Below are 25,265 nucleotides of genomic sequence, written 5' to 3' on the forward strand. Positions count from 1 at the left end.
CCTACTTCTTCCTCCTATATATATCTATGTACCCCACAAACATCCAGGAGCACCACAAAAACCTAATTCCACCGCCGCAACCTTCTGCACCCAAGAGATCCCATCTAGGGGCCTTTTGTAGAGCTTTGTCGGAGGGGGCATTGATCATGGAGGGCCTCTACATCAACTCCATGGCCCCTCCGATGATGTGTGAGTAGTTTACCTCAGACCTTCGGGTCCATAGCTAGTAGCTAGATGGCTTCTTCTCTCTCTTTGTATATCAGTACAAAGTTCTCCTCGATCTTCTTGGAGATCTATTCGATGTAACTCTTTTTGCGGTGTGTTTGTCCAGATCCGATGAGTTGTGGGTTTATGATCAAGTTTATCTATGAACAATATTTGAATCTTCTCTGAATTCTTTTACGTATGATTGGTTTATCTTTGCAAGTCTCTTCGAATTATCCGTTTGGTTTGGCCTACTAGATTGATCTTTCTTGCAATGGGAGAAGTGCTTAGCTTTGGGTTCAATATTGCGGTGCTCGGTCCCATTGATAGAAAGGGAAATGACACGTATTGTATTGTGGCCATCGAGGATAAAAAGATGGGGTTTATATCATATTGCATCAGTTTATCCCTCTACATCATGTCATCTTGCTTAAGGCGTTACTCTGTTCTTATGAACTTAATACTCTAGATGCATGCTGGATAGCGGTCGATGTGTGGAGTAATAGTAGTAGATGCAGGCAGGAGTCGGTCTACTCGTCACGGACGTGATGCCTATATACATGATCATACCTAGATATTCCCATAATTATTCGCTTTTCTATCAATTGCTCGACAGTAACTTTTCACCCACCGTAATACTTATGCTATCTTGAGAGAAGCCACTAGTGAAACCTATGGCCCCCGGGTCTATTCTCCATTATACAAGTTTCCAATCTATTTTATTTTGCAATCTTTACTTTCAATCTATATCATAAAAAATTCCAAAAATATTTATCTTATTATTATGATCTCTATCAGATATCACTCTTGCAAGTGGTCGTGAAGGGATTGACAACCCCTTTATCACGTTGGTTGTGAGGTTCTTATTTGTTTGTGTAGGTACGAGGTGACTCGCGCGTGGTCTCCTACTGGATTGATACCTTGGTTCTCAAAAACTGAGGGAAATACTTACGCTAGTTTGCTGCGTCACCCTTTCCTCTTCAAGGGAAAACCAACACAGTGCTCAAGAGGTAGCAGTGATGCAGTAGGATGTGTGGGAGTAGACGGCGTACGTGGTGTCCATGATAAAGATCGACCTCCCGAAAAATTAGTTTGCACCAATGCCTGTTGATCCTAGACTTCACGTTCAGCTTTGCAAGCAAGATGAAATAAACGAGTGATGTTATTACACTCCTTATACTCTAGAATGGTATGAATCTCTTTATTTAATCCACCCATAAAACGTGCAAGCATAGCTTCATTATCCTCAACAATACCACATCTAATCATGCCAGTTTGTAATTCCTGATAATATTCTTCTACATAATTTTTTCCTTGTTTTAAACGCTGCAATTTTTGAAGTAATTCACGTTGCATAGTAGTTTTCAAAGCAGCCCAAGTAGCTGGAATAGGATATAATCTACAATTTTATGACCACCAGACACATGCAAAACCAGTGAAAGCACAAACAACGGCAGGAACACGTCTCTCCTGAGGATATTGTAAACATGTAAAATGTTGTTCAATTTCTAATTCCCAAGTAAGATATATATCAGGAACATATCTACCCTCAAATGGTGGAATATTCAATTTTAGTTTAGGAAGATGATCATGATCTCGTACCTCAGGTGGTGGTGCAGCCCTGCCGTTGCGATGATATGCATGAGGACGACCTGGTGGTGGTGGTGCTGGTGGTTGCACGTAGTTTTGATTTTGATCAACCTCATCCTCATAGTGGTCCACCTGCTCTGCAGTAGTAGCAGGAGCTACAGAGGTATCAACAGCAGTAGCAGCGGCACCAGAAGTTTGTCCTGGCTCAAAAGGAACATTGTGCGCTCAGTGGAGGATTGTATCGCGACGTGGAAGTGGTTGTTGTTGTTGTTGCAATGGTGCAGCAGATGCAGGTGGTGGTTATGGTAGACACGCGAGTACTTCATCAAACTTGGCATCCAACTTGGCGTCAATTGTCTTCTCAATGCATCAATCCTCTCCAATACCTTTCCAAAGCTAGCCATCACGTCTTCCACCTGTTGACCCAGCATTTGCTGAAATTTATCATGAAGCTCCTTCTTTGTCATGTTCTCCCAGTCAATCTCGTCAGCTTGTGGTCCTGCCATGGTTAGCAGCAATATAAACATACAAAAATATGATCCTACAGACTACTAGAAAGTGATGGTGGTGGTGTGTCACAAAACCATCAAGCAAATCTCAAATCCTTACCAGTTCTTACCCAGCAGCAGGTGGTAATCGGCAACCGGTGTAATCAAAACTCCAAAAGCTTGGACACATCGATTGCCAGGTGGTGTCAAATGCATGATGTAGATGAATGTGGAGCTGGGAAGGCTTATGATATGGTAGCAAAAATGTCAGCAATAATCAATTAAGAGATGCAAAGTTAAACACATGTTCAACAACGGTACTATGTTGGTCCTAGTCTAGACCGTGCTAGGGATGCGAGCCTAGAACACTAACAAAATCATGGCGTGGCACATAAACAAGGGAAAAACACACTTTGGATTATTATTTTTGCGCTCTTTTTCTGTCGAAAATCACTATAATGGCGAGTGTCTCAAAACTCTTCCCAAGTCAAAATAACAGGATAGGCACACAAAAAATTGACTAGTTTTTTTTGGAAAAAGGGGTAGCGACAACCAAAAACTATGATAAAAATCACTATGATGGCATGTGTCTCGTCATTGAACACAAACGAAGTATGAGAAGTTGCAGCTATGGCGAACTTTTAATCTAAACAAAACCCAAAGTCTAAACGACGCCCTAAGGGCAGTATATATGGAGGAGTAGGGGGAATTTTGTGGCCCATTGTAGGAGGGGTCCGAAACCAACCCTAACTTTGGTTCCCCACACATACAGACTCTAAAAACATCCTATACTTAAGTATTTTGAAATTACATGGGCCTGGCCCAAAAATAAGATGGCGCGGCACCTACAATAAGCTATGGGCGAAAGTTATGAAGGGGCATCTTGTATATTTTGTCCATGTCCTTGTAGGTCACCACGGAGGCTTCAAAGTGCACAAATACGCACTAGAAACGCCATTCAGGATCCCTTCGCGCGCACCTTCATCTCCATACTTGATCCCGCGGCCCTTCATTAGTAATCAACACAAATGTATCTAATTTAGGCAGCATCATACTCTCATGAACATTAGAATTGTCACCAAGAAACGAAAGTACCTGGTAATTCAATTGGTGTGCGCGAGCTCTAGTTATTGGTCCAGTATGTATAGAAGCAAGGGCTGTGGGTGTAACAATAGTATTGATGTCCTGATCAAGGCCCCTGTAAGGGAGAACTAACAAAGTACACCGACCGCTGAACCACCTTCTTCTTTGGCACTATCTGTTGATCAACTTCTTCTTCTTGTATGATCCCTAACTTGTCGATGTCGTATTCTGTCGGGGAAGATTCCGCCTTGTCATGGGATGGACTTGCCGCTGTTGTTTACTCATACCAGCTTCTCTATGCACCTATTGCAGCACTGACCACTTGGTTCCTTGCCGCTAAACATAGCAGCAATGGCCCATGCGGTCTAGCTGCAACCAACGTTAGCTCAGGGGATAGGTACCTTTTCAGATCTTCAAGTGCAACCTCCGCTTCCGGAGTACATTTTACTAGACCTTCCTTTTTCAATGTCTTGAAAAATGGCAGGGCACGCTCAGCGAATCTTTAAATGAACCTACTGAGATTGGCAACGCAGCCGGCAAGACGTCGTACATCCTTGACAGTCTTTGGTGCTTGAATCTGTTCGATAGACTTAATCTTGTTGGGTTTTTCTTCTATCCCACGCTGAGGCACGAAGAACCCAAGAAGCTTGCTGGATGGGACGCCAAACACACACTTCTCTGGGTTGAGCTTCATGTTGATTGTGCGCAAGTTCACAAAGGTTTCTTTCAAGTCTTGAATGAGGGTTGGTTTTTCCTGAGTTTTGACCACTATATCATCCATATAAGCTTCTATATTGATGTGCAACGGTGGGTCAAAACCAATCTGGACTGCTCTTGCAAACGTTGAACCAGCACTCTTTAGTCTGAAAGGAATGCATACGAAGTAGCACCTGCCACATGGAGTAATGAATGCGGTTTTCTCCTCATCCTCCTTGGCCATGAATATCTGATGGTATCCAGAATATGCATTAAGGAACGAGAGCAACTCACACCCAGCAGTGGAGTCTACAATTTGATCAATATGCAGCAAGGGGAAAGGATCCTTTGGACATGCTTTATTGAGATCAGTGTCGGTGTCAAAACCGGCGGATCTCGGATAGGGGGTCCCGAACTGTGCGTCTAGGCCGGATGGTAACAGGAGGCAAGGGACATGAAGTTTTACCCAGGTTCGGGCCCTCTCGATGGAGGTAAAACCCTACGTCCTGCTTGATTAATATTGATGATATGGGTAGTACAAGAGTAGATCTACCATGAGATCAGAGAGGCTAAACCCTAGAAGCTAGCCTATGGTATGATTGTTGATGTGTATGTTGTCCTACGGACTAAAACCCTCCGGTTTATATAGACACCAGATAGGGTTAGGGTTACATAGAGTCGGTTACAATGGTAGGAGATCTGAACATCTGTATAGCCAAGCTTGCCTTCCACGCGAAGGAAAGTCCCTTCCGGACACGGGACGGAGTCTTCAATCTTGTATCTTCATAGTCCAGGAGTCCGGCTGAAGGTATAGTTCGGCTATCCGAACACTCCCTAATCCAGGACTCCCTCAGTAGCCCGTGAACCAGGCTTCAATGACAACGAGTCCGGCGCGCAAATTGTCTTCGGCATTGCAAGGCGGGTTCCTCCTCCAAGTACTTCATAGAAGATTTTGAACACAAAGATAGTGTCCGGCTCTGCAAAATAAGTTTCCACATATTGCCATAGAGAGAATAATATTTACACAAATCTAATCTGATGACGTATTCCGTAGTGTGACATCACACCACGGCCAAGCTTTTATTCGAACCGTTTTACTGTCCCATCTTAGTGCGTTACACGAGGCGGTTTCCTTGGCACGTCTTGTTAAAGCAGAGATCGTGTCCCCTTATTCCGGGATTCTCATCAATACGGGCGTGGGTAACCCAACCGCGCCATTGAATACGGCGCTTGGAGATAAGCGAGTTTTACCAGGCTGGTGGGGACACGTTGTTGCGTCCACCCATATAAGGGGATAAGGATCCACCTTTTCACCCATGCCTTCTTCCTCCTTTGCCTATCCATTCTTGCGCACTCGATCTCCAGCGCCCAAGTCCGCACTACCACCTCAACCTTCTCCAGTCATGTCCGGAGCGGGAGGCAAGTGGATTGTCTCCTCCGTCACGGAGGGACACATCAAAAAGCTGAGGAAGGCCGGATATCTGACTAGCGATATCGCGCACCGGCTTCCCGAAAAGGGGTAGCTCATCCCCACTCCTAGGCCCCATGAGAGGGTGGTATTCCTCCCCCATTTCCTCCGTGGACTGGGCTTCCCTCTACATCCATTTATCCGGGGGCTCATGTTCTACTACGGCCTAGATTTCCACGATCTGGCCCCGAACTTCGTCCTCAACATCTCGGCGTTCATCGTCGTGTGCGAGGCGTTCCTCCACATCCGCCCCCATTTCGGCCTATGGCTTAAGACTTTCAACGTCAAGCCGAAGGTGGTGCGCGACAGCCAGGAGGAGTGCGGCGGTGCCATGGTTGGCAATATGGCCAACGTCCTGTGGCTCGAGGGCTCCTTTGTGGAGACCTTGAAGGGGTGGCAATCGGGGTGGTTTTACATCACCGAGCCATGCGACCCCGAATGGGTCGCAACCCCCGAGTTTCGGTCCGGACCCCCTATGCGGCTCACCTCCTGGAAGGAGACCGGCCTGTCATGGGGTAAAAAAGGAGAGCTGACCGGACTCCAAACATGCGTCCAAACCCTGGTGAACAAGAAGCTCAAACTTGTCAATGTAGTCTAGGTTATGCTCATCCGCCTGATCCTCCCGTGTCAATGACGGGCCTTCAATCTGTGGGAGTTCGACCCGGCGCAGCATCAAACTCTAAACAGGCTCTTCGACACGGCGTATGAAGATGCCTGGAGGATGCTTTTCAAGGGCGCCCTGGCTCCTGCATCCGCTACCGAGGATCACAGATTCAGCGCGCAACGTCACGCGCTCGCGGTAAGTTGTTTTTCCTTTTACAGGGTATCAGTTTTACATAGTTTAATTCTATGCGGGATCTAAGCTCCCTTTCCTCTGACAGGATTGGCAGGTGACGTCCGGACAGATCAACAGTCTGGCTCCTTTGCCCGAAGGCCCAGCGGACGCTCACCTGGCAAAGCTGCTGGTTCCGGCACCCTATGTGGTGCCGGAGAAGAGGGCCAAGAAGAAGGCCACGGGGACTCGAAAGAGTGCCCGATGCCCGGAGGTGTCGGATTCACCATCCGACGAATCCGAGGCGCACTCCTCCCATGAAGACGAGGATGAGGAAGAAGAGACCCTCCCCCTCCAGCGGGGGAAGGGAAGAAAAGGAAGGCCGCCCTCTCTGAGGAGGCCGGAGGGTCCAAGAAGGGGAAAACCCTTCCTCCGGACTACTCCGCCGATGCCGACAGCGGCGGAGATGAGTGGCAGCCGAGGGCCAAGCCCCTGGCAAAATCGTAAGTATCCAGATACCGGAGAAATTCATAGTATTCGTTTATTGCACAGCTTTCCCTTATGTCGAATATGCTTATGCAGCCCGCCCAAAGACCGGCTCGACGTGTCGTCGAGCGGCTCATTGGACTCGTCGGAGGTGAACTCGTTTCCGACGGCTTCCTCCCCCCGCCCTACGGACGACACCGAGGTGTTGTCCCAACAGGTTCCTAGCAGGGAGGAGGTGGTCCCGGAGGCTCCGCAAGGTGACCTCCCGGACTCCAGGAGTAAAGTGGATGAAACCCCCAAGGCTCCAAGTCCGGCCCTAGGCCGGACGCCGCTCCGGAATCTTCAAAGGTTCCAGAGTCCGGCGGGGGACCTCCTTCCAAGAGGAGCAAGCCTGCCGTGCCGGTGACCTCCGTCCAACCGGAGGCGCTGGACAATATGTTGGAGGCGCTCCAAGGTGCCTCCATCGACGAGGAGCACCGCACTATTATGAGTGCGGTGATCCAGAAGGTTCAGTCCGCTAAGAGCGGACTGACTGAAGCTTGTACAAGCCTTTTAACAGGCTTTGAGGTAAGTAAAGAATGCGTAAATAATAGTACCGCATAGACAGTAGCCCCTGATGCTCTGTTTGGCGTTCGGGAAGAAAAGCCGAAAAGAGGATCAAATAGAATTCGTAGGAGTCTAACAAAAATGAGTCAATATGCATGTGCAGGCTACCCTGCTTGCGTCCGCCGCACTGACTACGGAAGTGGACACGCTAAAGCAGGACCTTGAAAGGTCCGAGCAAGAGCTCGAGCGTGCCAAGAAGCAGCTCGAGGAAAATGAAGGTAAGAAATACCTTGTTAAAAGTATATATATAAAAAAGGTGCAATTGCGAAAAATGATAGGATTATCGTGGCTATTGTAGGGGCCACGCCTGAGGTGGCGACCCTTAAGCAAGCGCTGGACGAGGCCGAGAAGAATTCGGCCTCGGAGCGCATCGAGCGGGCGAAGTATGAGGCCGAGGTTGGCAAGGTGCCGCAAGAGCTTCAGGCTCTCATGGAAAAACATGAGAGTTTGGAGCGTGACTCGAAGACGCAAGCGTCCGAGCTTGCAGTGGCTATTGAAAATGCCCAATCTGCCAAGGCCGAATCCCAGAAGACCCTCCAGGAGTTGGATGAGGTGAAGAAGATTGCGGCGGGTAAGGCATTCTCTATGCAAAGCAAACACATAAACGTGAGTTAGCTGTTACCTACCCGAATCCGGAGCTCTCCAGGAGCGTTCGCAGATCTTCCCCGGAGTGTATCCGATGCCACCGCATTCTATCGAGCCGAGGAGGGCAGCTCGACGGAGAAGGTGTTCTGGTCTCAGTACGCTGAGGCCGGACACCCCGTGCCCCTGAGCGACCAGCTGAAGCAACTGGTCGAGCTCCACAAGGCGGCCGAACAGGCCATGAAGGGCCTCCTAGTTCGGTTGTGGCCTGGAGAGGCTCTGCCTGGGAGCTATTTTGGGCTGGTGCGGCAGCCGGTGGAGGCCTGTCCGAGGCTTGAAGACATCAAGTGCTCCGTCTGCATTGAAGGTGCCCGTAGGGCCCTTGCCCATGCTAAGGTGCACTGGGGCAAGCTGGATGCGGAGGAAATTGTCGAGGAATGCGACTTCCAGGTCCTCCCAACAACTGATTGATCCTGTTGGCAAGCTATTGAGCCAATGCCGAGCTGGTCCTTTAAGCTTGAGTGGGAGGTATTTAATGGCGTGAAAATCGTCGCCGCGGGCCATGTGGATATGAAGGAGATAATCCTCAATCTATACCGCAGGGTCTATTGTGCCATCATATGATTCGATATTTACGGGTTTGAAACTCTCGGGGATTTGATGATCCATTATTTCGTCTGTAAAGCACAGTGCGTGTGCGGTGCCTCTGTACTGGGTGATATCATGACGTAGCTGCGATGAGCTTTGTCTACTGTGTTCGGCCCTGCCGAATGTGTGGCCAGTGTGATGTTTACCGTCTCGAGCCGTGGGATGCCCACGCGATCCATAGATCGAACGTGTTTGCCTTGCCTTGTCCTCCAACATGTCTCGTAAGTCTGACGCATATTCCCGTGCCTTGGTACGGGGTGCAGCTTGAGTGGAGGGCCGGGAGGCCTCTCTGTCGCGGCTATGAGGTGGCCGTTCGGCCGCATCAAGTGCATCCTCCTCTAATTGGGGTAGCAACCTGCACTTTGGGTAACTCTTGGAGGGGCGTTCGAGTTTATGCTCTTTGGCCGCAAGGACATCGGTCCATCTGTCAACCAGCAAATATTGATCAGCTCGGAGCTGTTGCTGTTTTTTCTTGAGGCTTCTTTCCGTGGCCATAAGCCTGCGTTGGAAACGATTTTGCTCAACGGGATCCTCTGGCACGACGAATTCATCATCGTCGAGGCTTGCCTCATCTTCGGAGGGAAGCATATAATTATCGTTCTCGACCTCTCTGTTTGTCGCTCTCTCATGAGGGCTGGTTTCTCCATCCTCCTGTGCTAAGTCTTGCTGGAGGAGGTTTTCTTCGGCACTCTCCGGAGTATTATTATCTCCCGTGCTGGAATCACCGTTTTTGTGTTGGCGGGATTTTGAGCGGCGCCGCTGACGCCGGTGCTTGGGCTGTTTCTTGGAGGGGTCATCCTCTGCTGTTCCATCGCCCTCTCCCTCTTTTGGGGTGTCCACCATGTATATGTCATATGACGAGGTGGCTTTCCAGGACCTAGTAGGCGCTAGTTCTTCATCGTCTCCTTCATCGGCGTCCATACCGTCGATGTCTTCGGAGTCGAAGTCGAGCATGTCGGTTAAGTCGTCGACAGTGGCTATAAAGTGGGTGGTGGGTGGGTTTTGAATTTCTTCATCGTCCGTACCCCAACCTTGCTGACCGTAGTCCGGCCCGGGCTCTCCTAATAAAGAAAGAGACTTTAGTGACTTCAGGATATCGTCGAAAGGCGAGTGCTGAAAGATGTCTGCGGCAGTGAACTCCATGATCGGCTCCCAATCGGATTCGACTGGCAGGGGCACGGAGGGTTCGGAGTCCGGAGAGGAGTCCGGCTCCTTGGAGTCACGAGTCTCGCAGAGTACGGGGCTGGTGTTCGGCTCAATCACCGTTTGGATCGCAGCCCCCGAGGTGGCGTCCAACCGCCCATCCTCGATCGGCGCGGTCGGCTCCAAACTAAGGGTCGGAGCCGATGCGGGTGCGGCCTCCAGGGCACTGTTCGGCGGCAGAGCTAGATCATGCTCATCGTGACAGTGCGGCGCGCTTGGCAGTGGTTCGAATCCGTCGAGGATCAAGTCCCCGCGGATGTCAGCAGTGTAGTTTAAATTTCCAAATCTGACCTGACGGCCAGGGGCGTAGCTTTCGATCTGCTCTCGATGGTCAAGTGAATTGGCCCGCAGTGCGAAGCCGCCAAAGAAGAAGATCTGTCCGGGGAGGAAGGTCTCACCCTGGACTACATCACCATTGATGATCATAGGAGCCATCGGACCTAACGGCGACGGCACAGAGGAACTCTCAATGAAAGCACCAATGTCGGTGTCAAAACCGGCGGATCTCGGGTAGGGGGTTCCGAACTGTGCGTCTAGGCCGGATGGTAACAGGAGGCAAGGGACACGAAGTTTTACCCAGGTTCGGGCCCTCTCGATGGAGGTAAAACCCTACATCATGCTTGATTAATATTGATGATATGGGTAGTACAAGAGTAGATCTACCACGAGATCAGAGAGGCTAAACCCTAGAAGCTAGCCTATGGTATGATTGTTGATGTGTATGTTGTCCTACGGACTAAAACCCTCCGGTTTATATAGACACCGGATAGGGTTAGGGTTACATAGAGTCGGTTACAATGGTAGGAGATCTAAACATCCGTATCGCCAAGCTTGCCTTCCATGCCAAGGAAAGTCCCTTCCGGACACAGGACGGAGTCTTCAATCTTGTATCTTCATAGTCCAGGAGTCCGGCTGAAGGTATAGTTCGGCTATCAGAACACCCCCTAATCCAGGACTCCCTCAATCAGTGTAATCAATACAAAGCCTCCATTTCCCATTTGCCTTGCACTCAACCACTAGGTTTGCCAATCAAGTTGGGTATAACACTCCTCTAACCAGGCCTGCTGCTTCATGTTTCTTGATTTCTTCAGGGATAAACTGTTGCCGTTCCAAAGCTTGCTTTCTGACCTTCTACTTGACGGGTCGAGCATGGGGACAGACACCAAGGTGGTGCTCAATTACCTCCCTGGGAACACTGGGGAAGTCAGATGTTTGCCATGCAAACACATCTACATTCGCCCGTAGGAAGGCAATGAGCGTGATTTCCTATTTTTTGTCAAGCGTGGCACTGACGGTGAAAGTACCGCCAGTGTCATCCTCCTTCGCTGGCACCTTCTTTGTCGCAGGTGGAGTGGCTTTGGATCTCTTGCCGTTAGAGCTCCGTGACAAGTCTTCAACGAGTGCGAAGCACTACGAAGAGGCACGCTTCCAGGAATTCTCGCTGCATGTCTTACTGAGCTTCTTCCTTTTCTTTTTCTTGGCGGGAGCTGCGGCCTTGACGGTCTCCGCTGCAACCGCATCTCTGTAAAGCTTGTCAACACATATGACTGGATCCTTCTTGTCATAATTGAGGGAAATGATCCCCATTGGCCCTGGCATTCTCAAGTGTTGTAGGTCTAATGAGATGTGGCCATGAACTTAACCAGTGTCGGGCGACCAAGAATTCCATTAAACAGCAAGGGGATCTTGACAACATCAAACACTATCTTCTTTGTTTTGTAGTTCAGTTCCTCGCCAAACGTTACCGGCAGTGTGACCTTTCCCTTAGGCTGGCTCCATCCTGGACTAATTCCCTGGAATGTCCTAGTTTTCTGGAGCTCTTCATCATGATTTTGTAGCCTCTCGATCACTTCTGGAGATATCAAGTTCATGACAGCCCCATCATCAACTAACATTTTCTTGACCTTGTGATGAGGACATGGAGGCCATAGTTACACCCATAGCCTCTACTATTATACCTATTGGATCGATTAGTATAGATCACGCATGCTAGTTACATTATCAGGTACTTTCGTTTCATGGTAATGTTTCTGAAGTTCATGAGAATATGATGCTACCTAACTTCGATACATTTTTGTTGCTTACAGTTGAAGGGCCTGGCATGGACAAGAAGGATGAACATTGGAGCATTATCAAGCATGAAGACGAAGGTGCATGCGAAGAGAACAAGAACGGAGTTTGTGGTGGAGATTTCCGCACTTTGAAGCCACCATGATGACTGTAACGCCCTCGATTCGGCTATATTTCCCACGTGTCGAAGCACGACTTGGAGGCATAACTGCATTGAAAGCAATGTCGCAAGTGAGGTAATCTTCACACAACCCATGTAATACATAAGGGAAAAGATACATAGTTGGCTTACAATTGCCACTTCACACAATACATGAATAAAGCACTACATCATCCAGATACAATCAAGGTCCGACTACGGAACCAAAATAAAAGAAGACTACCCCAAATGCTACACAGATCCCCGATCGACCCCAACTGGGCTCCACTACTGATCAACTAGAACGAAGCAACACAAACGACAAGATCTTCATCGAGCTCCTCCTTGAGCTTGGTTGCGTCATCTGCACGGTTCAACGGCACCTGCAAACTGGTTTTGGAAGTATTTGTGAGTCACGGGGACTCAGCAATCTCACACCCGCGCGATCAAGACTATTTAAGCTTATAGGTAGGGTAAAAGGTATGAGGTGGAGCTGCAGCAAGCGACTAGCATATATGGTGGCTAAAGTTACGCAAAAGAGAGCGAGAAGAGAAGGCAAAGCACGTTCAAGAAACTATGATCAAGAAGTGATCCTAGAACAACCTACGTCAAGCATAACTCCAACACCATGTTCCCTTCCCGGACTCCGCCGAGAAGAGACCATCACGGTAACACACGCGGTTGATGTATTTTAATTAAGATCAACTTCAGGTTTTCTACAACCAGACATTAACAAATTCCCATCTGCCCATAACCGCGGGCACGGCTTTCGAAAGTTCAAAACCTTGCAGGGGTGTCCCAACTTAGCCCATCACAAGCTCTCACGGTCAATGAAGGATATTCCTTCTAGCGGGAAGACCCGATCAGGCTCGGAATCCCGGTTACAAGACATTTCGACAATGGTAAAACAAGACCAGCAAAGCCACCCGAATGTGCCGACAAATCCTGATAGGAGCTGCACATATCTCGTTCTCAGGGCACACCGAATTGTCCAAGGTTCTGGTAGGCCAGCCCAGAGTTGCCCCTGGTGGCCACCGGCAGCTGACAGGTTGGACCAACACTCAGAGGAGCACTGGCCCGGGGGTTTAAATAAAGACGACCCTTGAGTCTACAGAACCCAAGGGAAAGAAAAGGCTATGTGGCGAATGGTAAAACCAATGTTGGGCCTTGCTGGAGGAGTTTTATTCAAGGCGAACTGTCAAGGGGTTCCTATTATAACCCAACCGCGTAAGGAGCGCAAAATCCGGGAACATAACACCGATATGACGGAAACTAGGGCGGCAAGAGTGGAACAAAACACCAGGCATAAGGCCGAGCCTTCCACCCTTTACCAAGTATATAGATGCATTAATTAAATAAGAGATATTGTGATATCCCAACAAAATATCCAGGTTCCAACATGGAACAAGCTCCAATCTTCCCTGCAACTAACAAAGATATAAGAGGGGCTGAGCAAAGCGGTAACATAGCCAAACAACGGTTTGCTAGGACAAGGTGGGTTAGAGGCTTGGTTCAACAATATAGGAGGCATGATAAGCAAGTGGTAGGTATCGCAGCATAAGCATAGCAAAAGAGCGAGCAACTAGCAAGCAAAGATAGAAGTGATTCCGAGGGTATGGTCATCTTGCCTGAGATCCCGCAAGGAAGAAGAACGAGTCCATGAAGAAGACAAACGGACGTAGTCGAACGAATCCTCACAAACGCAACGTTATCGGAACCAACCCGAAGAAGCAACACCGAAAAAAAGCAAACAAAATAGTAAACAACCACCACATAATCATGGCATGATGCACAATCAAGTATGATGCATGTCCGGTTTAAATAGGCATGGCATGGCAAAATGCACAAGCAATCCTACAAATTAAGTGGAGCTCAATATGCAACGGGATGCATATTGACGGAACACCACATTCGAGTTACTTAGTTCGATCTTGTTTATGTACCCAACAATATTAAATGTTGTTAGCACGGCAAGAGGGTGAAGCAAAGTAAAACTACCTATCTAGTCAAGTTTAAATGAGGCCGGAAGCAACGAACAACAATTCCGGAAACTCCTCATATGCATATATTAGGTTTGGTACTGTTCTGCCCTAAACACAATTTTAGAGTTATTAAACATGCAAAGTAAATCCACCATGTTAAACTAGGCATTTTTCTACCCCATTTAGATATAAAGTTTGTTAGGTTTGGAGCTACGGTTATTTAGTTATGAAATAAATCATTTTAGCAAGTTATTTAAGCAAATTTAAACAAACAACATCTTAAGCATTTTAAACATGGATGAAAAAGACATAATATGAAACTACAAAAAATTCTAAACAACTTTCATATTAAGTTTGTTTTAATCCGATGCACGGTTATTAAGTTATTATATGCATGAAGTTTAGGGGATGATCTGCAAAACTGTAAAACACTGGAAAAAGACAAAATCGCAGCAGGAAAAAAATAAGTCACGGGCCAAAACTGGGCAGCCCAATAGTGCAAGGGGGGCTCGGGTGCTGCTCACCACGGGCCTCGGCCCAGATCGGTGATGTGGGGACTGGGCCTCGGTCAACGAAGGGAAAGGAGGCAGCCCAGGCGTGTGGAGGTGTCGTCAACCGATCGAGCGGGGCGGGCGGTTGTTCTGCCTGTTTCTAAAGAAAGGGAACAACAGCAGGTCGAAGCATTCAGGCAGGGGCCCGACGCGGCGGCCGCTTGGTGTTCGGCGACAGAGCGACTACCTGGAGGCAGGGATGAGACCGGGGCGCAGGGACTTGGCGCTGGTCGTCCTCGCACGCAGAAGTAGGGAGAACAGCCTGACGAAGAGATCAGGCGCACCGGCGCGATGCAGAGGAGGCAGGGGTGTGCACGCGGATCGCCGGGAAGACAACAGCGGCCGACGGACTTGACGTGTGGGATCCGGTGAGGAGGCGTCGGAGATGGCCAGTTCGGGCCAGTTCGAGTCGGGGAGGCGAGGAGGCAAGGGCTCGTCCCTCGTCCACGAGCGCTCGCAGAAATAAGGGAGGCGGAGGCGAGATGCAGAGGAGTGGCGGCGGCAAACTTGACGCTCCGGGAAGATGGAGGCGACCGGAATGGATGGAGGCGGCGCAGGTCGACCGGAATCGGTCCAGGGAGGTGCGTGGTGGCGCAGGGCTTGAGGAGGTCGTCGGCCATGGAGTCAGGCGAAGCTTCTGTGAAGAAGAGATTGAGAGATCATGAGAGAACAAGAGAGAAAAAAAGGAGACATGGAAGGAGAGGAGGAGGGCGATGGCAGCTTGGCAGGGGTGAATCGGGAGGAGGTAGTGGCTGGCTGCCTGCGGTTGAATTTGGCGGCGACGAGGGGGGGTTGGTCCGGTTGGAAAAATCGAGGAGGGATTTTGGATTCGGGGAGGATCCCGAGGTGGGAGATAGTGCGGCAGCGGCAGGGATAAATCCCCTAGATTTTAGGGTTGGCTACTATTTATAGTAGGTGGCTATAAAGAGAGGGGATTAGAGCCTCTAGATTTTGATCGAACGGCTTCGGGTGGTCTAAACAAAGAACGGATGATGTTCAGGATAACTCGGGATTGTTCCAGACCCACTGGTCATGACCGTGCGGATTCGGGTTCGGGGAAGTTTCGGACATGGTTGCGAAGGGTTTCGATGCACTGTGCAAAGAGGGATACCGATAAAAGGCCACGGAGGCAAGGGGGATTAGGATGGGTTTCGGAGCCTCTAATCGCGACCGATGGATCCGATCGAGAGGGGGGATAGGTAGGCCTAGGTAGGATGATTGTGACTGTGTAGAAGGCCGAGGTTTGTGGGAGAGAAGAGAGAAGAGAGAGAGAGAGAGAGAGAGAGAGAGAGAGAGAGAGAGAGAGAGAGAGAGAGAGAGAGAGAGAGAGGGGGAGAGAGAGAGAGACCCGGCAACAGTTTTCGGAGACCGAAAACGTCCGACGTTAGACCGGCTATATTGCCGCTATAGTTAAACGGTTGGGCTATCAAACGAGCTCCGAATATGATGAAACTTGGCAGGCGACCTACTAACAACATAACAACACCACATGCCAACTTTCATCCCATTCCGAGAACATTTTCCGGCCACTTATAAAATAATATTTCGGACATGCCGCAGGCGCGTGCAAGTGTGTCTGGGCTCAGAACGGACAACGGACGGAACTGGGAGACCCGAACTAATGCAAGTTTCAAAAACATGATGATGCAATGCGGATGATGACATGATGAAAACCAACACGCAAGCAAATGACATGGCAACGATAGCGAATAACTGGAGGACACCTGGCACAATGGTCTCGGGGCGTCACAATGACATACAAGAAGATGGACGAAATATGCAAGATGGCCTTTTATAAATTTCGTCGATAACTTATTATTGGTGCTGCGCCAACTTATTTTTGGGCCAGGCCCATGTATTTTCAAAATACTACTTCATAGGCTATTTTTAGAGTCCATATTGTAGGGGAAATGACTCAGGAGGTGTTTTAGTCCCACCTTGCCAAAGGTGGACGAAATACCATCTCTTTTCCCCTATAAATATAGCCCATAGGGCATCTTTTAGACTTGGGTTTTATTTAGTTAAAAGTTAACCCTCGCTGCAACTTTGTGTACTTCCTTTGTGTCCAACGACCAGACCTAGACCGCTTATGAAACCCCACTTTTATTAATACTTCATCCATATTCGTAATATTTGGATTGCTTAATCATATTTTTGCTTGTTCTTCGATTGCTTGCAAGAATAGACCTTCGTGGTCAGGTTGATCATGCTCTGGCGTGGTCAATAACCTCTCGAAGTTGGTTTAGCGATTACTAAGGAGCAACATCGTGCATGTTTGTAGTCAGATCGTCAAAGTCGTCTCCATCAAATTGATAGTTATCATCTCATTGAAAGATCGGGACACCCTCGCCTCTATCAAGTGGTATCAGTTTTCAGGTTGCTCGGTGAGATATTTCCAGTGTTTCGTAGTCTAGATTGCATATGTTCTTCATACCTAGAGTGCAGGAAAAAGCCAAACAAAAAATGATAGATTAGTTCATCCGTCTCCCAGACAGTCTAAGCCTTTTCGCCATTACCACTTAGTTTTTGCATTGTTGAATTTTTGGTTGCATCGTGTGTCAAGTTGCTGGTTTTAGTGTCTAAACTTTTAGAGTTTCGAATTCTAGTCACGTTTTGTTCACGCCGCATCCGCATCCATATACACCATCATCCACTTCATTGACATCTTTTGTTACCGCATATATTATTCACCGCCATCACCATCATCCATCTGCCATTGTCATATGCCACCATAATCATTCGTTAGCTGGAGCTTGATCCTTGTTGGAGTGAGAAGAAGAGAGAAGAAATATCATTGTGTTGCTTTGGCTGCTGGTTACCACATTTAGGAAGTGTTCTTGGATAGGAAGGAAAGCAAACAGCAGCATAGGCAGAGAGAAATTAGAAAAAAAAAAACTGCAGCTCGGTTTGGCTTGGGAATTGTTTCCCACGTTACTAAAAGGGGAGTGCTACGCGTTTGCCGATGCATCTTTTTAAAAGATCCGTCGCCTGACGAGCCGTGTGATCTAGATTGCTCGGCGTATAATTCCTCTTTGCAACAAGAGTATTGTTTCAGAAACAATGGTGACTATTACAACAAGAGCTTTGTTTCGCAAACACATCGGTGACTATTGCAACAAGAGTTTTGTTTCAGAAACATTAGTGTCGTTGCAAAAACATCTCTGCGTATGATCCCACTTTGCAACAAGAGCTTTGTTTGGAGACATCGGTGCCGTTGCAAAAACATCTCTGCGTATGATCCCACTTTGCAACAAGAGCTTTGTTTCAAAAACAACTATTGCAACAAGGGCTTTGTTTAAAAAAACGTTCAAGGCCGGGACGGATCAGCAGGGAGGGCTCCCCCAACACCGCCAGCATTGATGGTGAGGCCATGCGCCGTGCCGCGCACTGCTGGAACGATGATCGGGCCGCGCGGATCTGAGACGCTGTCTCCGACGTCGGGTGATAGCTTGACGATCCCGATCTAGATGCAGGGGCAGGAGAGATGTGAGCGACAGGGCGGCCGACTGCCTAGCCAGCGACAAGTGAGGCGGCGAATGAAAAGCGGAGGCATGGAAGTGGGGCGACGCGGGCTTGCCTCGCCGCCGAATGACGACTGCTGGAGCGGACCGGTGGCAAGCACGAGCGAGCACGGGCATACCTGGCTATGTAGTCTGTTTGCAACAAGTGCCTAGTTGCAGAAACGATTCTGAAATAAGGGTGAAGTTGCAAGAACGTGAAGTAGATGAAGGTGACGCCTGACCGTCCGATTTACAACAGATCGAAAACTCAGGGAGGCAGACGACACGAGTGAAAAGATCTGTCGGGTGACCACAAGCTTTTCCCTAAAAGAAATCTGATCAGTTGTGCATTTTTTCCGTAAAAAAACAAGGATTGTGCAACGCTAGAAAAGAAATCAGAATAAATAGAGGGGAGATTTAAAGGTTCGGTCAGATCTTTTGGTAGGACTGTTACCTTGTTGGGATTGATTTCGTCGGACAAGGTGAGGGGTACTACTACCAATTTCATTTTGGCAAGTGTGTTCAGCGCAAAGGAAAAATAAAGGAAGGCAAAACGAATTGAGCGAGATCTGTACAGATTCTGCCTTTAGGGCATGTACAATGGTGCTATCTTAGGAGTGCCACGTAGGATAAATGATGAGGTGGAGGAGAGAACTCATAAGAGAAGGCTTGTCTTCTCTTATTTAAAATAAGACAAGAGATGATTTCTTAACACAATATGTCTCACCACATTTTTAGGAATTGCTAGTTATTGAAGATAAGGCTAAGAGATGATCCATTGTAGACATTTTTCTTTGTCATCTCTAAATTACATGCAAAATTTAAGATAAGACTATCTTATCAACCATTGTACATGCCCTTAATTGCTTCGATTTTTGTGCTGTTCGGTCCTGTTAAAAAGGCAAGTCTGATCATCACGTGGGGAGAGAGGGAAGGAAAAATATAAGGAAAGCATCATGTGGCTTGATTTTCGGGAAGAAATCTCATTTTTGTTGGAAAGTTTTGATGTACCTTTTTTTTTGCGAAGGACCTTTATTTCTTGGAAACTGGCCCTTATTTGTCTCTTTGGTGCTAGGAAAGAGCACAGAAAGAAAGTTCTCACACGTCCCATCAGAATTTGTTTTGGAAAGCGACTCTGAATATAAAAGGAAGATTTAGTTTTAAAAAAGTGAACTGAAGGATAGATTCGTGTGTTGTTTTGGAAAGTGAGATTCGTTACTTTTCTTTTTCTTTCTTGGAGCGACAGTAAAGAAACGTGCACATCTGTTCTGTTCAGAGTTTGAGAACGCCATGATTGAAAAAAAAAAGAGTGAGCAAGAGTTTGAAAGTAGTGCTTCACGTTTAATTCTTGGAGACACTAAAAAAACTGCTGATTTTTTTTTTTTTGGAAGTTAAGATTCGGCCAAGCATATTTGCAGCGAGCGCTTTCCATAAAAAGGCATCAATTTCGTGATAGGTGCAGATCGGAAGGTTTTAACAGCAAAACAAAAAAGTGGGCATATTTGGGACTTGTTTCCCTACGTGGTTATTTTCTTCTGCAAATCATAAATCAGATCACGTGGCACTTATTTCAGCAAGTTGCAATCTTGGTTCGGTTTCCTTGTCTGGTTTATAGGAAAGAAATACCAAAAGACATTTCGTGGAGAAGGATTGTTTGCCAGCAAAAAAAAGAAGATTACTAGTGCTTGTTTGGAAGGATTAAAAAACTCAGAGTAGATACACGCACACTTTTGGCGTACTAAGGGACTGTTTGGTTTGGCAAAAATTGCCACATCTAAGAACCACATTTAGACCCCACATGGCATAGACACAAAAAGTGTGGCAATGTTCCCTTAGGCTTGTCAACTTGTGGCTTTCATTTTGATGAACTAATCTTAGGCAAGTTTGGCAAAAAAATGTGTGGCAAAGTGTGGCAATGCTAGTCCTAAAATCAAACAGCCCCTAAGTTAGCAAGTTACAGTTTCCACAAAGGAAAAAATTGACAAGTCACATCTCTACTACTATTAAACAAGCAAACATATTCATCGCTACGTGCACCCAGCCTAAGCTACACAGAACAACACAGAGAAATTACAGCCTCCCGATCAGATAACATAATTTGATCTAACCGTCAAGATTGCACAAACCCACATCAAAAGTACGCTTAGCATTTTATTCTGGGCGGACGAAAACTCTGCCACTAGCGAGCGGAGGAAAGGTTGGTTTGGCAATGACATAATCCCACCCTCAATTAGCGCTAACCTCTCACATCTAATCCCATCCCCAATTAGCGCGTCCCAACCTTCCCAAATCGCGGTCTCAGCTCTGCTCCGCCCTCGCCCACCCGCCCGTTTCGCATGCCCCCAAATCCACCGTGGTCGCGCCGCCGTAGCAGCAGCACCACCCTGTCATCGGCGGCAGGAGGAACAGCAACAACGAGGAGGCGTTTCAGGAGGTGGACCCGACCGGGCGGTTCGGGCGGTACGCGGCCATGCCGGGATGGGCTCCGTCAAGAAGGTTCGACCAGGAGGAGTGCATCGAGGTGGCGTGGAACCGGGTGCGCCTGCGCGCGCTGGACCCCTCCATGGTCGACCGCCGCCATGCCGAGGTGCGCCTTCTCCGCTCCCTCCATCGTGACCACATCATAGGCTTCCACGAGGTCTGGCTCGACCACGACGCTGGCGTGCTGAACTTCATCACCGAGGTCTGCAACTTGGCGAGCCTCCGCGAGTATTTCGACCGCCACAAGCACGTCTCCGTCAGAGCGCTCAAGAAGTGGGCGCTCCTTGAGGGCCTTGACCACCTCCACACCCGCGACCCCTGCATCATCCACCGCGACCGTACTTGCAGCAACGTCTTCAGCAACGGCAACACCGGCCATGTAATACCTGCGCCAATCAATCTCGCTCGCCTAGCTAATTGCCTATCCTCGCACACTTCTTGGTTCGAACAGCCTCAACGGCGACGAGGACAACAGTAGGATCTAACGTACGGTTCTTGGTCCACCCTTTTCATCGTACTGGATTAGGAATGCTTGCTTGTACCTGGTGCTGATGGTTGGGGTTCTGCAGACTTGGCAGAGATCGTGAATTTTCTCGGTATCATGCAAAGCGATTCAGGTGAGAGGAATGCAACTCTTTGTTCTTTGAGGCTTACTTTTCTTTAGTGTTAGATTTTGTTACATATCTGCTGTGTGACGAGAATTGCAAACTCAGATTCAGCGGGCGCCATCTTTTGTGGTGTTGCATGCCAGAGGCAGGCAATTGGAGCTTCTCCGTCTAATTGTTAACTTGGTGGAAGCTAGCTGCTATACTAAAAACCTAGAGTGGAGGTTGGTTTAACACTTCACTCTTTGTAGTATAATTTCTCTATGCTGATTATACAAAACCATTAGTCAGGTTCTCATAATCGGTAGCTATTTTCTGTTAAACATTTTACAGCATTGTAAGCAAAAAAGATTTTTGATGCAAAATGTACTTCATTGTACAGAGAGTATTAGATGATGTTTTAACCTCAGTGTTGGAGCATCTGACACATACATTACCTGACAAATTGCTCCCTCACAGTGTCGTTGATGAGCAGTTAGAAAGGATGTACAACTTGTAGATTCCATTGCCATACATTACCTGACAAATTGCTCCCTCGCAGTGTCGTTGATGAGCAGTTAGAAAGGATGTACAACTTGTAGATTCCATTGCAGAGAAACATGCATAGATTTTTTTCAGAAGAGTGCAAGTCTTTTCCTGCTACTGTCCAAATACAACCAATTTACCCCCTGTAAGTGAACCCAATTTTACGTTCTTGTCAGATGCATTATTTAGAAGGCACAAATTTCAAGAATCTGTGTTGCTGTTTTGTGACCCCCCATATGACAAGCAATTTCAAGAACTACCACCATTTCAGTGTGAACATAGAATAAATATAGTATGGGTGTTTAAAAATCTTCCCTTTATGACTGTTTGGAAATCTAAAGTGTCAGTATTGTTCTATTTCTAAATGACTTTTTTGTATCAGATATAAAAATAGCAGTCAAATTTCGGAGTAATTACGATGCATAGTTGGTTAATTTATTCAGAAAGGGGAGAATCATAAGTAGTTGTTTGCACTTTAAAGCTTTGCTCGGTTTCTTGTTTAGCTCATTTCTGTTAACTTTTGTACAGCCAAATCAGGAGCTTGGATGATGTCAGGTTGAATCTTGAGTTTCTCAAGTACTTGTGATGGTATTCTCTTATATATCTAACTAAGAAGATGTAGATAATAAAAATATTATTTGTTTTGTCTAACTTTACTGCGCATATGTGTATGAGTGTATGTTCAGATTGTTCAACACCCCCTTTATTTTTCTATCCCGTGCCATTTTGTATTTGTACAACTTGCATTGAGGGAGTGCAGCAAATCCAGGACTCACCATGATGATGTGCATTCTAAGAAAAATATAATGAAATTCCTATCACTTAAGATACCTTTACTAGCGGAACAATGGAATTGTGTGTACAAAATCTTTCTTTCATAGCAATTATCCATGCTGATAAAATATTCGTCCTTCATGTTTTGCAGAATAGTTCAGTGAAATGTACAAAGGGATAACCTTGGATGCAGTGGTGGAGCATAGGCGGGACACTACTGCTCCTTGCCCCCACCTCCCTTCCTAGAGGAAATTTTACCAAATATGCTTATATTTCTGCTAATCGTTCTACTAACCCTCCGGTGTCTCTGATCACCCTAGCCTTTTTATGTCATACACTCATTTTGGCCCCTCCTAATATCTGGTTCATGCTCCCCCACAGCTTGGATTGTGAAGACTTGCTTAGTCCATCCTTTTGCTTTGCTTACTAATGATGCCCCAAGATGCAAAATACTAATTAGTTTTCTTTATGTGTGTGCTACATTTTAGATGCAATTGCTGATCAACATCTTTGGCTTCACGGTTATTCATGGAAACTGGATGTGGTGAGTGTCGTCAAAATTTTATCCATTTTTCATTTTCTTCACATTTTTAGTAAAATGACTATTCAGACAAGCTTAAAAAATAGAAATTGGTTTCATAACATTTGGATTCTAGAGGCTTGTCATGCACTGCAAGTTCTACATTTGATCCATTTGAACCAATGCATGAGCTCAGTCAAATTCACAGCAATGTCCTTTAACACTGCAGGCAATGAAACAAAAGGAGTTGCACTGGTTGGGACTTGGGAGGCATGGATAGTTCAAGTACTATCTGGGATACTACTTACATTGCTAATAAGTTAACGTCTGGTCCTAATACTAGGATTCCCAGCTATCTTAGTTTCAAGCCCTGTATGCTTATTTGATTGAAGGTGGAAGTGGGACTCCTTTTGGTGCTTAAGTAATAACTCAATGATAGCGGGAACTAGTTGAATTATCAATATACATTTGGGCATAGAGCATGACGATGTATGAAACTTCTGAACACTTTCAGGTTGTCTATAAATTAACAGTCTTGGCCACTTAAGAAAAGTGAATTGCAACTAAATTGTTGAAAATGCAGTTCTACAATTAAGCACTTTGTTGAAATTTTCAGGTTGTCGGACAAACTGCAACTATGAACAGTATGCCTCATTTGACTCTTGTGGGGGTAGAGCAATAAAATAAACATGTCATCACTAGGCGAGTTCAAACACTGGATGGCAAGGCGGTCATCTATTTGAATACACTTAATCGTTTCAAGGAGGTAGAAGGCGGTGCAGAAGCTGCAGTTTTGACCCCACTTGTGCTAGACAATTTTTTTTCGGAGATTTGTGCCAGCCAATTTGGGTATGAGTGATGCTCACGGAGGCCATTCTACGTAGCTGATGGACTGTCATGTCTATATAATTTTTATATAGCTGACAATTCAATCATGAAATGCTAGGGCTCCATGGAAGGAAAAGGAAAATGCGTCTGCAAAATCAGTATATTTTGTGATGGAAGTATTGGTAGATTTGATATTATCTTACAACCTATAAGAACACCGAATGTGTGAAACAACATTTGTTATTGTCCAGCAACGCGACCACAAATCCACAATGATTGCAACACTGTATTTATTTGACCATATATTTTTGGAATATTCCATGTTTTGTTTATATATACTTATGATACTTAGTTTAAGTTTGAAACGTGTGTTGCATGTGCATGTTTACTAGTTTGTTTGGTTGGATCTTGTTGGGAAGTGATTTTGCTAATCCATTGTTCTCCTGAAAAAAGGTAAACACAGGCCGTTTGGAATATTTGGCTTCTACCTAAACGCTTCTTCAGCTGTGGACTCTGACTGTTCATGTTGCTGTAGTAGTACAGCTATCGGTGTGTTGTGGTGCACAAAGGGAACACTCGTTCGCAATACGAGATTGAGCATCACTTTGACTCCTATGCGTGTTGGATCCTCGTGTGTGTGTGTGGTATTTCTTCCACGCATATTATTGGCGACAACCCCATCATTCCAAATCTGACATTGTTCTTGTGTGTTCGGTATGTGAATCCGTCTGTGTCTTAGGCTCGCATCTCTAGTACTGTCTAGTGATGACCCACAAGTATAGGGGATCTATCGTACTCCTTTCGATAAGTAAGAGTGTCGAACCCAACGAGGAGCAGAAGGAAATGATCAGTGGTTTCCAACAAGGTATTCTCTGCAAGTACTGACATAAGTGGTAGCAGGTAGTTTTGTGATAAGATAATTTGTAATGAGCAACAAGTGACAAAAGTAAATAAGGTGCAGCAAGGTGGCCTAATCCTTTTTGTAGCAAAGGACAAGCCTGGACAAACTCTTATATGATGTAAAGCGCTCCCGAGGACACATGGGAATATCGTCAAGCTAGTTTTCATCATGTTCATATGATTCGCGTTCGGTACTTTGATAATTTGGTATGTGGGTGGACCGGTGCTTGGGTGTTGCCCTTACTTGGACAACCTCTATTGCAAGCATCCGCAAATACAACACAAGTATTAAGGTAAACCTAACCATAGCATGAAACATATGGATCCAAATCAACCCCTTACGAAGCAACGCATAAACTAGGGTTTAAGCTTCTGTCACTCTAGCAACCCATCATCTACTTATTACTTCCCAATGCCTTCCTCTAGGTCCAAATAATGGTGAAGTGTCATGTAGTCGACGTTCACATAACACCACTAGAGGAGAGACAGCATACATCTCATCAAAATATCGAACGAATACCAAATTCACATAACTACTAATAGAAAGACTTCTCCCATGTCCTC

At 46.7% G+C, this 25,265-nt stretch overlaps 1 long non-coding RNA gene across 5 annotated transcripts; it reads left to right on the forward strand.

Moving 5' to 3' along the window:
* Positions 1-20,337: 20,337 nt before the first annotated feature.
* Positions 20,338-24,137, forward strand: LOC119268048. 5 transcript variants are annotated; one of them, XR_005132813.1, is made up of 8 exons: positions 20,338-21,035; positions 21,119-21,166; positions 21,263-21,378; positions 21,614-21,824; positions 22,208-22,267; positions 22,605-22,997; positions 23,203-23,487; positions 23,590-24,137. It is a non-coding gene; the product is annotated as an uncharacterized LOC119268048 (long non-coding RNA). The 5 variants fall into 5 exon arrangements; XR_005132817.1 differs by having other exon boundaries at positions 22,942-22,997; XR_005132814.1 differs by having other exon boundaries at positions 21,696-21,824.
* The last annotated feature ends 1,128 nt before the right edge of the window (positions 24,138-25,265 follow it).

The sequence above is a fragment of the Triticum dicoccoides genome, chromosome 3A (genome assembly GCF_002162155.2).
Source record: "Triticum dicoccoides isolate Atlit2015 ecotype Zavitan chromosome 3A, WEW_v2.0, whole genome shotgun sequence".
NCBI classification, from domain to species: Eukaryota; Viridiplantae; Streptophyta; class Magnoliopsida; order Poales; family Poaceae; genus Triticum; species Triticum dicoccoides.